Source organism: Macaca nemestrina, chromosome 19, assembly GCF_043159975.1.
Source record: "Macaca nemestrina isolate mMacNem1 chromosome 19, mMacNem.hap1, whole genome shotgun sequence".
NCBI classification, from domain to species: Eukaryota; Metazoa; Chordata; class Mammalia; order Primates; family Cercopithecidae; genus Macaca; species Macaca nemestrina.
This window is the reverse complement of record NC_092143.1, coordinates 80,237,627-80,256,275: the sequence shown is the minus strand read 5'-3', so window position 1 is coordinate 80,256,275 and position 18,649 is coordinate 80,237,627. Positions and strand designations below refer to the sequence as shown.

Here is an 18,649-nt window from a genome sequence, read left to right as displayed (position 1 = left end):
GAAGCACATGGCTATTGCTGTAAGTCCCAGCAAGATCCCATGTCTCCACCCTCACAGGCTCCTGGTTGAGTGAGGAATACAGACAAGTAAACTGGGAAGTGGCATCGACTGTGACAAGTGCTGTGATGGGGATGCACAGGGACACCTGCCCACACTGGGGCAATCAGGGAAGGCTTCATGGAGGCAGGGACACGAAATCTGAAACCAAAAGGATGCATTAGCCAAGCAGAGAGACAGGCAGGACTGGTGAATGGAGAAGGGAGGAGGAGGGAGGAGAACACAAGCAGAGGCCACAGAGAAGGAAGGCTGTCCGAGTGAGTCAGCGTAGTCAGACATTTGAGGCTTTTCTCCGCAGGAGGCAGAGAAGCCAGCACCTTCCCATGAACACGTGGATGGAGGGGTCTGGGTTATGCTCTCCACTCCCCCATTCTGCTGATCCCACTCTGACTGGAATAAGCTGGTTCCGTGGTGAGCAGGTCATTTTGCAAACCTACTGCCAAAAGCCAAGGAAGCTGAGAGGTCGAAGAAAGAGGCAGCAAATCCAGTTCCTCAGAGAGCAACATTTAATGGGATGCGAGAACAGGAGCCGTGTCTCGGGTGGCCTGCAGACGAAATGGGGGATCCCTGCGCTACCATCCCCAGGCCCAGGGCTTACGTACCACAGGGGGACAGTGTCTGCGCTTCAGAAGGGATATGCAGGACAATTACAGCAAGATTTACGGTAAGTACGATAACATCAAGGTTGTTTTGACCTAAGGGCAAGATTTATGGTAAGTACATGCTCTTACACAAGGAACAAGATGAAATAGAAATCTTAGAGGCATTCCCAGAACTGGAGTTAATTGGAAGCCAACATGATGGATTAGCATCCAGGATGGAGTCATCTTAGCCCCCACAGGTGGTCTCAAAGAGGGTCTCTCGCCCCTTGCCCTAACCCAGAGTCTCTACCTCCCCACTTCTGACATTCCTGCACATTCCCCAAAGGGGATCTGAAGCACACACATGAACACACACATACCTGCACATGCATACATGTGCACACACATGCCCACACAGCCCACACAGACACTGTTACACAGACCTAACATGCAGTGTCCTGGATCACCCTAGGTTCAACGTGGCTAGAGCTGGGAACACCACTCACTTCCCAGAGTCCCTTCTCCATAGAGTTCTGGACTAGAGTTGACCAAAAGAGGAATTTGCTGGAAGTAAAGACTGGGCGTTACTCTCTGAAGGTCTTTAGCACACAGAGATGACGAGGTTCCCAGCAGAGCCCCACTTGTTCCCACTCCTCTCTTCTGTGTCTGATTCTTCTCCCAGTAGCGGCCCTCCCACTGTAGGGTGCAGAGGCAGGAGCTACACAGAGCAGTGGCTGCCTGCAGACACCCACTCCATGTCCCCATATGCTAGACTCTGTTAATTTGCATCACCTCATTTAATCTTCAATCCAATTCTACGAGAGATGTACTAGTGTGACACCTTACAGTTGGGAAAACAGGCTTAGGGAGGTGATACAATTGATCCTGGTCTGTGCCTCAGAAGTTCTAGACCTCTATACTGTACCTACTCCTGCCTCTTCACAAACACCATCTGGGCTTGCAATGCTGTGACAAGTGCCAGAGAGACAAGCAGGTATGGCAATGCCTTTATTCTTCCACTCACTAAACACATATTCCATGTCTAGGCCACACCAGGCACTGTGTTAGACATTGGAGGTTCAACAGTGCATACAGTTGTCCCTCGGTATCCCTAGGGCATTGGTTCCAGGACCTCCTACGGATACCAAAATCTGAGAATGTTCAAGTCCTGATATAAAATGTTATAATATTTGCATATAACCCATGCATATCCTCCTGTACACTTTAAATCATCTCTAGATTACTTATAATACCTATACAACATAAATGCTACGTAAACAGTTGTTATGCCATATTGTTTAAGGAATAATGACAAGAAAAAAGTCTGGGCTGGGTATGGTGGCTCACGCCTGTAATCCCAGCACTTTGGGAGGCCTAGGCAGGTGGATCACTTGAGGTCAGAAGTTCGAGACCAGCCTTACCAACATGGTGAAACCCTGTCTCTACTAAAAATACAAAAATTAGCCGGGCATGGTGGCACGCACCTGTAACCCCAGGTACTCAGGAGGCCGAGGCAGGAGAATCTCTTGAACCCAGGAGGTGGAGCCAAGATTGCACCACTGCACTCCAGCCTGGGAGACAGAGTGAGACGCCATCTCAAAAAAAAAAAAAAAAAAAGAAAGAAAAAAGACACAATTTTTTTCCCAGTATTTTAAATCCAAGGTTGTTGAGTCCACAAACATGGAACCCACAGATATTGGGGGCCGACGGTACCTTATCGCCTAAGTACGTAATATGCACAAACAGGGACAAAATATGATGCTAGACCTGAAGGTTTCAATGGGGTGGAGTTCTGTTTTCAGTTCCTGTTTATGCGCAGAGTGGCAGGAGCCCCCTGCCTGTCTTGGGTGGGACTGCTCATGCCGGGGTGATGCACTCGGCACCACATAGTTTTCCTCGGACTTGGCAAGGATCCCTTACGCATGATACACTAGAACGCGCCCTGCATCAGAGGTTCATGAGAAACTCAACAATGGCCTTTCTTCATCTTAAGCAACCTATCATTTAGGATTTACAGCTCATAGAGCACAAACACGTTCATGGTTGTATTTGATTTTCATGATGACTCTTGGAGGTTTCATCATTCCCATTTTACAGATCAAGAACTTGAGCCCCAGCACGATTTACAGTCACACTACTTGTAGAAATGGGGTTAGAGCCACTTCCCATGCCTCCGTCTCCTAGTACGTACTTTCTCCATTGCTAAAAGACCTTCGCTCCAGCTCTTGAGTCCTACAGAAGTCAAAAACGGTTTATAGAATCCACACTGGACCAGGAGAGGCTTTCAAAAGCCAAGGAACAAAAAAGTTCAGAGCCAAGGTATCTGTCTCCATCCATTTTCTGTTATTTATAACAGAATACCTGAAACTGAGTACTTTATAAAAAAAAGTAATTTATTTCTTACGGCTATGGAGGCTGAAAGTCCAATAGACTTTGAGGAGCTGCATCTGGTGAGGGCCTTCCTGCTGCTGAGGACTCTGTAGAGTCCTAAGGTGGAGCAGGGCATCACATGGCAAAGGGGATGATGAGTTAGCTCAGGTCTTTCTTTCTCCCTTTATAAAGCCACTAATGCCACTCCTGTGATAACCCATTAATCCCATTAATATCACTCCTGTCATGGATTAACCCATTCATGACAGTAGAGCCCTCATGACCCAATTACCTCATAAAGGCCCCACCTCTCAATATACTGAGAATTAAGTTTCAACATGAGTTTTAGAGGAGACAAACATTCGAATCATAGCAGTATCTCAAATAAAGCCATTCACCTCTTACAACTGAGCAACTTTGATTAATTTTATATTAAAAATCATTTTATGCAAGTAAGTATAGATAACTTAATAACAATCCCACAGCACAATCCCAGTCTTCTTTCTCATGATAATGTGAGACTATCAGTAAATGTTTGAAACATGAAATTCTACTGTACATACCTTAAGATCTATGGACATAAATCTCTTTAAGTTTTTTTGGAGTCAAGAAAGAAAATGTGTAGTATATGCTTATTAAGATATGATCTGTCCCTTGTATGAACCACTGCATATTCCCAGAGATATTCTGGATAAACATCCTATATGTAGTGTAGACATTCCATAAAGTAAAAGTCTCCAAACTTCTTTGATTGCACATCCTAATTGTAAAAGAGTTTGTGTGCATCCTCTAATATGTGTGTACTCATTTATAAACTGCACACATGTACTACTGTACTAAAGTATCATAGAATATATAAAACATACAGAAGTAGAAACTTTAGAAGAATGATATTTTATCAGTCAGGATCTGCTTAATACTGAGCCATCCAACCCGGACGTCAATGGGATGCTGGAGCTAATGAAAGCTGCAGCTGCCCTCAGACCTCCAGGTTGCACAGTTCCGTACATTAAAAGGGCCGAGCTGGGCTGGGCACGGAGGCTCGTGCCTGTAATCCCAGCACGTTGGGAGGCCGAGGCGGGCAGATCACGTGAGGTCAGAAGTTCGAGACCAGCCTGGCCAATATGGTGAAACCCCATTTCTACTAAAAATACAAAAATTAGCCTGGCACCTGTAATCCCAGCTACTCAGGAGGCTGAGACAGGAGAATCGCTTGAACCCTGGAGGCAGAGGTTGTCGTGAGCCAAGATCACACTGCTGCGCTCCAGCCTGGGCGACAGAGCAAGACTCCGTCACAAAAAAAAAAAGGCCGAGCTGGTGTCACAGACAGACATGTTATCAGTCAATGCAAGCACAGTGGAGAAAGGGCTCTTAGCATGTCCTTCCACACAGAGGCCGGGAACACGCAGAAACAAAGCTGTGCGAGCGGAGGCTGGAGGCAGCCTCTTTTACTCCCTACAGGGGAGTCAGCAAGGCGAGAGGAAGCTGGGGTGCAGAGAGGAGCTAAGCCAAGCAGCGAGAAGGCAGCACTCTCAAGACCGCAAGGGATTCTAGTGCAATCCCTGTCTTCCTGGGGCCCAGCTGTGTGCCTGCCTTTGGGTTGCAAGGGATGTTGTTTTGTTTGCTCTGTTAACGGAAACCTGGGGAACGCTGTGGCCCTCTGATGTTCTCTCATGGCTGGGCAGCAGGCATCTAAAGCTTGACCCCCAGGAGGAAATGTCCTGAAGATTTTGTAGATGAGCCCTGGGCACGCCCCTTTCCATTTGGTCCCTTCACTTTGCCATTACATCATTAAATGAACCACTTTTTTACATGCACCAGCTCAAGTTTCTGCTACAAGTATTGTTTCTATGTCTAACCGTAACTTAATCACGTGCTGCTCTACCATTGCGGTTGGAGAGCAATACATCAAAAGAATGATGTCTCCCACCTAGAAAAACGTGGACATGCAGAGGCTGGGAAAGATCACTGTGGCCCGATGTCAGGGCCTTGCCAACATCCAAGTCCTGCCTCCAGCCAAAGCACCAGGAGCACTCATTCAGCCACTGTTATGCTCAGTGTATCAAATGTGCACCGCGGGCCAAGGTCATTGTTTAAAGGCACTGTTGCACATGCACTCAGAATTTCAGTTACAGAAAGCTGTGTGCATCCTCTAATCCATCAGAAAGTGTTTGTTTTTACATTCTAACTTTACAACTGACTGACTTTATTTTAAAAGAGAAATGAACTTGCAGGGCTGAGGCAGGAGGATCACTTAGGCCCAGGAATTCAAGGCCAGCCTGGGCAACATGGCAAGACCTCATCGCTACAAAAAATAAAAAATAAATAAATTAGACGGGCATGGTGGTGCTTGCCTATAGTCCCAGCTACTCGGGAGGATGAGGCAGGAGGACTGCTTGAGTCCAGAAGTTCAAGGCTGCAGTGAGCTATGCTCCAGGCCGGGTGACAATGCGAGGCCTTGTCTCAAAAAGACTAAAACTAAAAAAGGAAAAAAGAAAAGAGGCATGAAGGAAAAATACATGTGCTAGGAAAGATGACGCCTCGTTCCAGGAGTGAAATCATCATTCTGGTTTCCATCTGGACCCTTTGGTCTGGTTTCACATTTTGACCCTGGGGAGCAACAATACATTGCCCCTGCTCCCCCGACACCCAGTTCTCTCTCAAGCAGGCAGGAAGATTGCAGTTCGATTGAGGCAACAAGGCCAAAAGTTTGCAGATGATAATGTGGTCAGATGAACCAAAGGAAGTATGTTTCTTCACTTAGTGGTTTGGACAACTTCAGAGGTCAGGGAAAATATCGCAGACCTTCTCCGAACTCAGAGCTTAAACTTCTGCTCTGCTGTGATCTGACTCTACGACCTCAGCACCTAATTTCAAACACTGGTTTCCCACCCAGTCTTATCCAAACTGGCACAAAGGAGCCTTTCCACAGTGTCCGCCACACGTAAGAATGCGCTGGCCAATCTGCCACAGCAGTGCCCAGTTTTGCATGCAACTGCTGGCACCTCTCCCCCAGAAAAAGATTCATAAGAATGGCTTCCCAGGGCCCCGGTGCATGCCAAGCCTGCATTTTTACAAGGCGGGATCCTTCTACACGAATGTCCTTTTCTGCTAAATGGATCTAAATGGCAAACTGTATTGGCAGCGGTCAGGAACACCAGGGTCAGCCGGGACGCAGACGGCAGCATCCTGCCATTTTGCTGACCTAAGGATAAAGGCGGCCCGGGTTTTCCATCACGCTTCATCTTGATCCTAGATCCAAACCAGCTAGTTGTTTACACTCCCGCCAACCAGTCGCAGCAAGGCTGGCATCAGCGTGTTTCCCATTTCTTCCCTTCTTCACAAAAGCCAGAACACAGATGCCGGTAGACAAGCATCTCGCTGCCCGCGCCTCCACAGAGTCACGCCATAGACTCGCCATGTGTACCTTTCGGCCTGTTCAAGGGAAGCCTGTTTGTTAGCCGGGGTTACAGCTACGTTTCCTTCTGGAGCTGAGTTCAGGGAGACACAATGACACAGTGAGAAGAAAAGAAAGAATGAACAGAAGGACCCAATGGACGGAGGTCACGAGCTCAACTTTCTTGTCCGGCTTTCATGCTGGGACCTGTTCACTCCCATAGAGCCTCTGTGCTGCTCTCTTATGTTGCATCCCAGAGGAATGACGAGGACTCTTCTCCCCTACCGGACAGAACAGTCTAGAAAGACTTACTGTTGTGTCCAGTCCAAGCTACCAAAAGTATAGATTTTCTGTGCTCTGGACTAATGTATCAAGAGCTAGCAGCCATCCATGGGAACAGTTCTGCAAACCTCAATCATAACTGTTTTGGTCTCCTTGGTTCTTCCTTTCCTTTTCTAATTTAAGGAAGACAAAATCCAGAAAACCCACTAGGGTAGAGCCCCTGGGAGGCTGAAACGTGAAACACAGGGCACACGCACCTTAGGGCACTGAACCAGAAAACCGCAAAACGCAGAAGCTGTGTAAACGATAAATCACAAAAAATCCCAGCCCTCCCACAAACTAACTGTGTAGAGGAGTAGAATTTTGTGTTGGTGAGAGCCTGGGCTCTGGAATCAGACACACGAAATTTAAATATCTTCCTGGATGTCCCTGCACTTCTGTTCCCTCCGTTCCCTCCGTTCCATAAAATGGGGCAATGGTGGCGCCTCCCTTACAGGGCTGTGGTGAAGATTAACGACAATGACGTGTCCATAGCACTTAGAACAGTGCTGGCGCACAGCAAAGGTTCAATAAGTGCTGATTATTACCGTGATGCTGCAGCCACTTAAATGAATAAAGTATATCCTTAGATGCTGATACGTATAGAAAAGGCTTCAAGGTGTATCAAGTGAAAAAGCCATATGCAAATCTGTAATGACACCTCTATTATTTTTAATTGTGTAAGCATATGCACATAACCATAAAATGGTTCTTTGAAGAAAACAAACAGAAATCACGAGAACGTATTAACAGCAACTGTACTAACTAGAGAAGCCTTCACTCTCCAGTCTGTACCTTTCTACACTATTTGAATCTTGTAATTCTACACAATATATTTCTTATATTGATTATTATTATTATTGAGACAGAGTCTCACTCTGTCACCCAGGCTGGAGTGCAGTGGCACAAACTCGGCTCGCTGCAACCTCCACCTCCCGGGTTCAAGTGATTCTCCTGCCTCAGCCTCCTGAGTAGCTGGGATTACACACTCGGCTAATTTTTGTGTTTTTATCAGAGACCAGGTTTCATCATATTGGTCAGGCTGGTCTCGAACTCCTGACCTTGTGATCCACCCGTCTCGACCTCCCAAAGTGCTGGGATTACAGGCATGAGCCACCACATCTGGCCTCCTTATATTTATTTTTAAATGTCAACAGATGTGATCTAAGCAGAGGAATTAGGGTACACATTTTGTATTCTTTAGGCTTCTCTATATAAATATAGCTTTTTTGTTTTTGAAACAGGGTCTCGCTCTGTCACGAAGGCTGGAGTGCAGTGGTGCAATCATGGCTTACTGTAGCCTCAACTTTCTGGGCTCAAGCAATCCTCCCACCTCAGCCACCCGAGTAGCTGGGACTACAGGCGCATGCCACCATACCTGGCTACTTATTATTATTATTTTGGGGTAGTGGGTAGAGAGGGTTTCAGTGTTGTCCAGGCTGGTCTCGAACTCCTGTGCTCAAGCGATCCTCCTGCTTCAGCCTCCCAAGGTGCTGAGATTACAGGCTTGAGCCACTGCACCCAGATAAATGTAACTTTTTACACTAGTATTTTCTCTCTACACTGCTGTCCCTCAAAATTATCAAAAGTTAGAATGACCATCACCTAATCCCCTCACCCTGCTTCTGCAAGATACGCCACGAGTAACTTGTAATTAATCAGCGTTAACGTAACAAAGCTGATGAAGTGGCATTCAGGAAACTCACGTAAATCGTGCATAATCCTGGGAGCTCCTGGGAGTGTGTCTCCTGTGTGGATGCCGCTGACTGTAGGTGTTATATGTGCCGTGTGTTTTCAGTAGGAAAATATTTAACACTGTTGATCTAAACCCTCTTCCTGCTAGGAACTAATTACGCACATTTAAACCATATCAATTTTTGTATGTGCTGCAATTCACATAGCATAAAATTAACCATTTCAAAGTGAACAACTCAGTGCCACTGAGCACATCCACACCCTTATTTAACTCCAAAACACTTTCTTCACCCCTAAATCACTCCATATTCATTAAGCGGTTATTCCCCATTGCCCCTTCTCCACCCCTGGCAATCACAAATCTACTTAGTCTCCATGTACCAACTTCCTCTGCACAAGCCCTATGAATGGAATCACACCATATGTGACCTTTTGTGTCTGGTTTCTTTCATTCAGTATAATGTTTTCAAGGTTCATCCACATTGTAGCATGTATCGGTATTTTATTCCTTTTTATAGCTGAATAGTTTTTCATTGTATGTATATATCACAATTTGCTCATCCATTCATCACAGGCATTTGGGCTGCTTCCACCTTTTGGCTATTATGAATGTACGAGTATTTGAGCACCACCTTCCCAACAGGCACAGACCGCACCCGGGAGTCCACAGTTACATCTGTCTGCAAACTGAGACCAACACTCAAAAGAGTGAGGTCCTGGAGATGCCAAATAAACAGACTTGGCTGCAAGATGGCGAAACATGGTGCTGCGGTGGCTTCAGCCAAGGTCTCCCTGTGGCTTCCCAGAGGGTGCTGGTGACTCAGAGTGTGTCAGCGATGACTAACAACTGGTTTTGCATGTGGCCTGAGAACGCAGATCCCCTGAAGCCCCAGGACAGGAAGCATATCCGGGAGGGCCGGACCCAGAAGATTTCCCAAACCCACCCAGCACCCAACTCCATGTCCATCTGGGAGCTGTGACAGGGTGGCAGCTCGGGTACTACCTCCCTAACCAACTAGCGCTCCAGTGAATCAACCCACCAGGAAATCTAGAAAATAACAGTAACTTTAAATACTTTTCAGATAGGCACTATGTAAACATTGAGGTATTATTATTTCAATTAAGGCAATACTTTATTTTCAAGTGATGGAGATGTTTATAATCCAGGTATTACACTATCTGTTTATTTTCAGTAACACATATTGCTTTATAGCTTTCAAGTACATTTAAGTTATTTGTACATCTGTTAATCATTCTTCCTCAGATGCTGGTCATGCCCACACAGGTAAGGTGACTAGATAGAACTGAAGAAATAAAAATCAAAAAACTCAAGAAAATAAATTATTTCAAGCACAACTTTTTCAATCAATCAAAAGTAAGTCTAGGGGCTGAATTCTTAAAGCTTTGCCACATGTCCTCATTTCCCTTGGTACAATGGCATTTCAGAGCCTGTTGACACCGCTTTCTAAATGGACAAGTCCAAACTGTGTTTGCTACAGTCCGAGAATATCAACACGTTGAAAGACAGCTTTGGTTTTTTAAAGTCCTGCTATACTTCACTTGCGACTCTGAAACACATTCGTGCTTTAGTGGACTGGATTTTTTAGAAAAAGAAGAAGAAGGAAAAGGAGAAGGAGAAAGAGCCACGTTGTGGCTCCACCCCTGTGCCACTCGCTGCCGTGAGCCTTCCTGTTCCTTTTCGCCAGGGAGAAAGCACTCTCAACAGGTCAAGCCAAACTGTCCGGAGCAGGCTGTCTGCACTGCTCAGGCGTAAAAGAGAAGGATTTCATTCCCTTTCCTTCCCACATCAAACAGGGCACTCAGGGAGGAAATAAACTGTAATTGGGCATGAGCCAGCAATCAGACAGCCCCCTTCCTCAGCCTTCCCCATCCCCGCCCCTCCAAAATAAAATAAATGGACATTATCCTCATCTACAACATTTATGAATAGAAACATCTTTTATTAGAAAACAAAAAGCCACGAAGAAGAAGACGCATAGAACGTCCCTAGCGGGGAAACAGGCCGAGCCAAGCAGCCCCCACACTCAGGCTGGCGCTGAGAACTGAGGTCCCTTCCTGTCTGCATGAACGGGACTTGCTATTCCTCTGTCTCATTAGCATGTCTTTGCTCTTCCGGACCATCCACCCAGACAAATGGGAGGACTGTTCCTGCCAGCAACTTCCCTGAAGGCCCATCTACTCTTCAGTAGGAAGCAGCAGAAGTTTGCCCCAGGAGTCTTTGAAGTTCTCGAAACCCTTGCTTGCTGTTTCCACCAACTCTGCACTGCAATATCGCGATTCTTACCCAATCCTCACCAAGAGCCTGCTTTGAAAGACCGCCTTCAATCAAAGCTGCAATTCTCAACCCAGTCTGACCTTGCCTTCCCACTCAGAGACCTGCCAGCGCTTTGCCTAGTGGTCTTCCCGGAGACCACAGTGACAGTCAACTCAACTCTGTCTTCTCAGCGGCCTGTGCTGGGAGGGCTGGGGACACCGTGAGACAGGACAAAGGGCAGAGAGCAGCAGCCCTGTGACACCACAGGCCAGGCAGCCACTTTGGGAAGCCACTGACTCACTTTCCCTGGCTCGCTCTGGGTCCCTGGGGACGCTGCCACACCAGGAAACCTGGATGAGGCAGTGGATGAGGGGTATGTCCCGCTCATAAAAGAGACAGAGGAACCGCACAGGAAGTGAGGCGAGCATTTCCAAATGAAATCTCCACCCTGGATGGCAGGCCTGGGTTCACGGGAAAAGTCAAGTGTCCCTGAGGGGGCTGCTGGAGCAGCAGGATGGCCTAGCAGTAGCCTCCACCCCTGCCCACAGCTCTGAGATCCAGCTGAGGGCTGCCGTGGACATGTACGGGCCGCACACAGGCTGAGAGAGGCTGGCACTGGCGCAGGACAAGGGGTCCTACCGGCGCCTTCCTCCCAGCACAGAAAGGACTTCCCACTGGACGGATGGTGCACGGCTGGCAGGAAAGCCACATCAGCTCTGACTCTGTGACTCCAGCCCTTGTGATACATCCACAGTGGTTCTGTCTTGGTCACTTAGCACCGACACACCAACACCCAATTCTGAAGTTCGCCACAATCCGGGGCATCCAGAGCAGTTGCCTCTTTTTTTTTTTTTTTTGAGATGGAGTTTTACTCTGTTGCCCAGGCTGGAGTGCAGTGGCGTTATCTCGGCTCACTGCAACCTCTGCCCCCCAGGTTCAAGCGATTCTCCTGCCTCAGCCTCCCAAGTAGCTGGGATTACAGGCACCCACCACCACACCTGGCTAATTTTTGTGTTTTTAGTGGAGATGGGGTTTCACCATGTTGGCTGGACTGATCTCGAACACCTGACCTCAAGTGATCCGCCCACCTCGGCCTTCCAAAGTGCTGGGATCAGAGGCGTGAGCCACCGTGGTGGGCCTAGAGCGGCTGCCTCTTACACCGTGCAGCACGCAGTGCCCCCGCAGGAGCCGCCAGCCTCAATGCAGCCCCTGCCAGGGGTTTCCCCAAGTCCAGCATCTTACACAATAGAACCCAGAGGCCACTTACTACAAGCAAGGAAGGCACTGCGGTGTGCGCTGCTACTGCTGACCATATCAAAGCCCCCTGGAGGCACCTCTGCCGTTAGAGACCCCTGTGCAGCAACTTCCATACATCATTTCCCAAGAAAACCTGTTTTTCTGTTTGCCCCCTTTATTCTAGCATTGGTATGATGTGGACAGAAGACGTGTGAGCATAGTATGACCTGCTTCTGGGTAACATTAACCCACCAACAGCTTTTTTTTTTTTTTTTTTTGAGATGGAGTCTCACTCTGTCACCCAGGCTGGAGTGCAGTGGTGCAATCTCGGCTCGCTGCAACCTCCACCTTCCGGGTTCAAGCAATTCTCTTGCCTCAGCCTCCTGAGTAGCTGGGATTACAGGTGTGCGCCACCACGCCCAGCTAATTTTTGCATTTTTAGTAGAGACAGGGTTTCACCATGTTACCAGGCGGGTCTTGAACTCCTGACCTCAAGTGATCCACCGTCCTCAGCCTCCCAAAGTGCGGGGATTACAGGCATGAGCCACCACGCCCAGTCAAAATAATTTTAAATTTTGCCTTTGGAGAAGCATAAATAACTTTACTGTAAAGAGAGGTCATCCTGATGCAATAATGCAAATTAAATCAGGTTCTGAGCAAACTAGCTTGTTTCACTGGAAACGTTAGGTAAGTAGATGGTTTCTATGATTCATTCTAGAGAAGAAGGAACAAATGAACTTTTACTGAAAACTTACCATATGACTGGCATTATCCTGGATGTTCTCACAATACTTGTTACAATGACTTTGTGAGACAGTTATCATTACCAGTGAATCGGAATGTCAGAGAGTCTCAACAGCGCAACTGAAGGCCACACAAACAGCAAGTGAGGAGTCACAATTCATCCGTTAGGCTGGTCTAACTAGAATCATGGAGCTCCTCTCGTCACCCCAGGGTCTAAGGTAACAATCAGCTGCAAGTTTGCAGATCAAAGCTCTAGTCAAGGAAGACAAAACTGGCCTGGCAGTGTCCTCATTGGAAAATAAAAGATGCTTAGGAGAGAAATTGCTAGGGCTCTGTGATACTCACTCTCCCTTTCAACTATTAGAAAAAGAACCCTGAGTTTTAGCTGGGCCCTTGGTTACCCAGCTTACAATGACATTTTCCCATCTTCCTTGCAGTCAGGGGTGGCCATGTGACCAGGTGCTGGCACACAGGACAGAAGAGTATACAATGTGATGACCCCACAAGCCACCAAACGAGCCCTGAACCAGACACCAAGAGGACTGAAAAAGCTGAAGTCACTATACTCTGCGATCTCCTGTTTCAGCAGCTTAGCCTGTATCCTCATCAATGCGGTGTATCTAAGAAACTTAAAAACCTGTGCTTTACTCTCCACAGGCTGAGATCATCTGGATAGTTTGTTTGATTTACTTTTTTTTTTTCTTGTAGCACATTACATCTTCTCAAGCAGTAAATTCATCCTGGACCCTGAGTCTGAATTCGTACTAATTCTTTTTTTTTTTTTTTTGAGACGGAGTCTCACTTTATCGCCCAGGTTGGAGTGCAGTGGCTCGATCTCGGCTCACTGCAAGCTCCGCCTCCCAGGTTCACGCCATTCTCCTGCCTCAGCCTCCCAAGTAGCCAGGACTACAGGTGCCCACCACCACACCCAGGTAATTTTTTTTTTTTTTTTTTAATTTTTAGTAGAGACGGAGTTTCACCATGTTAGCCAGGATGGTCTCGATCTCCTGACCTTGTGATCTGCCCGCTTCAGTCTCCCAAAGTGCTGGAATTATGGGTGTGAGCCACTGCACCCGGCTGAATTCTTACAAATTCTAAGGCAGTGAAATCCAAATTTACGAGATTTATTTATGTAGTATGCCACTAGATCATGCATTACAATCCGTCTCTTTAAACTCATATTCTTTCCAATGTTTTTATTTGGAACATGCCACCTGAGTAGAAAAACAAAATGTTTTCTCTCCTACTCTATTCTCACAACACAAAATGCTTCTGTGACCAAATGTACAGGAGGTTTTCCCCGCACACCAAGCAAGCCATTGATTCTTCAGCGGACACCAGCCGAGTCTCCTCTAGTTCAACTCAATTGTGAAGCTACCTGCCCGGAGATAATGTTAGATCCCACAGTGGGAGGCTGAGTCCTCCAAGGAGGCCTTCTCCCACTCCAGAGGCCCAGCACAAGGAGGAAAGTGTCCTGTGCTTCTGACTGATTGGCTGCAAATCAGGGTCCCCGTGACCCCTTTCTCAGATTTGGTTAATTTGCTAGAGTAGCTCACAGAACCCCGGGAAACACTTACTGACGTTCACCAGTTTATTATAAAGGATGTTACACAGGATGCAGATGAAGAGACTTGTAGGGCAAGGCTTGTGGGAAGGGATGTGGACTTCCATGCCCTCCCCAGTGCGCCCCTGCGCCACCCTCCAGGAGCTTCCACATGTTCAGCTATCCAGAAGCTCTCCGAACTCACCCTTTTGGGTTTGTATGGAAACTTCATGATATAGGCATGCCTGATTAAACCAGTGGCCACTAGGGATCAACTCAACCTTCAGCCCCTTCCCCTCCCTGGAAGTCCCTTCCCCGGAGGTTGGTGGTGGGGCTAAAAGTCCCAACCCTCCCATCTTGCCTTGGTCTTTCCTGTGTCCAGCCCCATCCTAAAGCTGCCAACCTGGGGACCCGCCAGCTATCAGTCAATCACGAGCAGGCAAAAAATAGTCTTCACTCCAGAGATTCTAAGGGTTTTGGGAAACAGGGGTGAAGACCAAATATACATTTCACAATATCCCACCACCCACCCCACATGTAGCTCCTCACCAGGGGGTCTGTCTGCCACGCTAGTCTTGCAGTGGCCCAGGCGTCATTAAGTCATTGGAACCAGGACTGTGCTGGCACTGCTGCCTTCCACGTTGCAGTTGGCCTTCAGCTGCTGAGTCCACGCTCACCCATGAAAGGCCCGTGGGGTTGCCACAGCAGCAAGCATCATTGAAATGCCGGCCGGCTGGCTGCCTGCCAGAACCACGTTGTTGGTAAGCCTGTCTTGTTGGTTAGCGTGGGAGGCAGACAAAACTCTCTTTATGACCATTCAGTAACAAGAGCTTTTCAAAGAAGCAGAAGGGGGTGGGGTATCTGTTAGAACCCTCTGACCTATTTAGAGACCCCTGCTTGGTTTCCTTATGCTATGGACTGTTTCAGCCCCTCCATGCATAACCAACCATCATTACTTGAGATTATATAATGGGCATAGGACAATTTTCTCTAGCCTGCAATTTTCTGCCTTCGTGACAACCTATTACCAATCCAAGATTGATTCACTGTGACACCTGGTGCTAACCCATGACCAGAATAATAAACACAAGCAATTCACTGTGGCGACTCATTTCTGCAGAAGAGCCGCAGGAGAGGAGGACAGTCATCTGCTCATTAGTGTAGCAGATAAGTAACTACATTATTTCCCCACCCAACACCAAGCAGTGTATGGAAAACAAATAGTTTCACAAAGGAAAAACAGCTTTATACTCTAAATATTGAATTGCAGATGCTCTATTATATCACTGACTCAGCCTCTACTACAATGTAAATATATTTATATTCTATATAACAATATATTTATATTACATATTTACATCATGTATGTTACATAAACTGTGTGGGTGTGGGTGGGTGTATGTGCACGTGTGTGTGTGTGTCACCTACTACAGAGGCATGGTTGGAGTGAATCTTAAACTGAAACAGATGGAATCGCCAGCTATGCTGACAGAAGAGACTGCAATAGAATTAAACTGACATACAAAACTGTCCTTTTTATGGTATCCGATTGGAATTTTTATGGGCTTGACCTTGTCGCAGGGGCAGAATCTGTCATCCATGGAAAGTCATAAAGCTGAGTCACCTTGGCACACTATTCAAAACTCATTAACCGATTCTCTGCTAGACACAGAAATCTATTGATCCATTTTTAAAATTGGTACATAAAACATTTATAAGTGTAAATATGTAATAAATTTTAATAGCTATTTGAAAGAGATAATACATATTTGAAAACAAAAACAAGGAGTCCTTGCCCCACCACCCAATTACATCCGAGAACACTCACACCAAAAGCTTTTCCAATGACAGGGGCAGACTTGGAAATTTACCACAGAAGAGTCCTGTGCTTTTAAAATAAATTAGCATCTTCTAATACAAATTACACAAAATTTACAAAGCAAGTTGTTTTACCACCACAATCTGAAGGCTTTTTAGAAACTGTAGGCATAACTCACTTAAGACTTCTATTGCTTTCGGCAAATCTTATTATTAATAAACATTTGCTGAATTGACTTTGGATATTTGATGTGATATTACACAGTGAGGAAATAATCACAAAATACTCCCAAGAGGAATGCCATTATTTTGATGTACGGAGTCGTCAAGGGGTTTACAAATGAACAAAACCAAATTCACATACGCTGGGAAATCTCAGCTCTGCCAATCAACAAATGAAAAAAAGGGAGGTAGGAGGGCAGGGACTTCCCCACAGTCACCAGAGAAAGTCCCTGCGCTCCAGCATCCAGCACCCTGAGCATCATCTGGGAGGGAGGCCCAGCCAACTCTGGTCCTCAAAGGTCTGGACAGGGAATGAGATTAGCAGCAAAAGTGGGCAGTGCAATTCTAGGGCAACAGTTTTAGGTTTAGGATCTAAATGCTAGAATCAAAAGGAAAAGTTTTCAGGCTAGGCATGGTGGCTCACATCTGTAATCCCATCACTTTGGGAAGCTGAGGGGAGAGGATCACTTGAGGCAAGTAGTTCAAGACCAGTCTGGGCAACCTAGAAAGACCTTCTAAAAAATTTTTTTTAATAAAAAATTAGCCAGGCATGGTGGTGTGTACCTGTGATCCCAGCTACTCAGGAGGCTGAGGCAGGAGGGTTGTGTGAGCCCAGGAGTTCCAGACCAGCCGGGGCAACCTAGTGAGACCCCATCTCTGCAAAAATTTTAAAAATTAGCCAGGCGTGGTGGTGCATGTCTGTTGTCCCACCTACTCAGGAGGATGAGGCAGGAGGATCCCTTGTGCTCAGGAGTTCAAGACTGCAGTAAGCTATGACCTCACCGTGGCACTCCAACCTGGCTGACAGCAAGACTCTGCTTAAAGAAAAACACGCTTTCATATTGGCAAAGAAGATGTTACTGATTTTCTACATCAAAATGATAATGAAAGAAAAATTGCCCTTTTCCCAAGCTGATCTCGAACTCCTGAGTTTAAGCGATCCCTCCCACCTCAGCCTCCCGAGTAGCTGGGATTACGGGCATGCACAACGGTGCTCAGCTTACCCATTTTTAAAAGAAGAAATAGGTGCTCAATACCTTAAGAGACTTTGTAGAAACCTTTCTCTTTCGTCTGGCATGCCATCCAGACTGAGGAAAAGCCGGAAACTTCAGGGCCACGCGAGCCACAGCCACAGCCACAGCCACGTCACCAAGTGCGGAAGCAGCGTGGAGGCTGTGGTAATGCTGGTGGTCTGCATCACCACAGGATCAGCTTTGACAAATGTCACCCAGGTTATGTGGGAAAGTAGGTGTGAGGCATTACCACTTGAAGAGGAAACAGAGCTTCAGCCCAACTGTCAACTTTGACAAGCTGTGGACTCTGGCCAGCGAGCAGACACAGGTGAATGCTGCTAAAAGCAAGACGGAGGGCCGGGTGCGGGGGCTCACGCCTGTAATCCCTACACTTTGGGAGGCAGAGGCAGGCGGACCACTTGAGGTCAGGAGTTCCAGACAGCCTGGCCAACATGGTGAAACCCCGTCTCTACTAAAAACACAAAAATTAGGCAGGCATGGTGGCAGGCGCCTATAATCCCAGCTGCTTGAGAGGCTGAGACATGAGAATCACTTGAACCCGGGAGGCAGAGGTTGCAGTGAGCCGAGATTGCGCCACTGTACTCCAGCCTGGATGACAGGAAGAGACTCCATCTCAAAAACAAAAAAACCACCACCACCACCACCACCACCACCACCACCACCACCACCACCACCACCACCACCACCACCAAAAGGCTCCTCCCATCACTGCTATGGTACAACTAGGCTACGATAAAGTTCTGGGAAAGGCAAAGCTCCCAAAGCAGGCTGTCATCGTGAAAGCCCAATTCTGATGAGCTGAGGAGAAGATTAAGAATGCTGGGGGGGGCCTGTGTCCTGGTGGCTTGAAGCCACATGGAAGGAGGTTCATTAAATGCTAAATACTTTGTAAAAACAAAACAAAACAAAAAGAAATGGATATGGAGAGAATATAGCCACATACAACTTGTCTCTCATCTGGCACACAGTGCTGAGGTGCCAGAGACTCGAGTCCTTCCCTGCCCCACTGCTTCCCCACAGGGGTGGCCCCTCGGGCCCCGCTTTGTCCATCCTATCTGGGGTCCTTTCTGCACCCTGCCTGCCTCTCCTTTCTGCTGTTCCTCACCTTCACTGACAATTCACCCCTCCACGCCTGCAGAGAGCCTCCCCAGCTGCCAGGTACACGTCTTCAAGTCGCTCGCCACATTTCCCACCTGTCCCCAACCGTGCCCCACCTTCTGAAGGTCTGAGCCCTGTGGAGCCAGCGTTAGAAACAGACCTTAGGTCCAACTCCTCATCTGGCTCTCCGATTTCAAACACTTAGACTTAAACTTACATAAAAGGCCAGACTATTTTGAACTATTCTTTTCAACAAAT

At 47.1% G+C, this 18,649-nt stretch overlaps 1 protein-coding gene and 1 pseudogene across 1 annotated transcript in view; one reads left to right on the top strand and one right to left on the bottom strand.

Annotated features, from left to right (window-relative positions):
• Nucleotides 1–18,649, bottom strand: part of LOC105478891 (RAB31, member RAS oncogene family) — a 150,918-nt gene that overhangs the window by 106,712 nt on the left and 25,557 nt on the right. The gene's annotated exons all lie outside the window — the stretch shown is intronic.
• LOC105478890 (large ribosomal subunit protein uL15-like) lies at nucleotides 17,336–18,142 on the top strand (annotated as a pseudogene).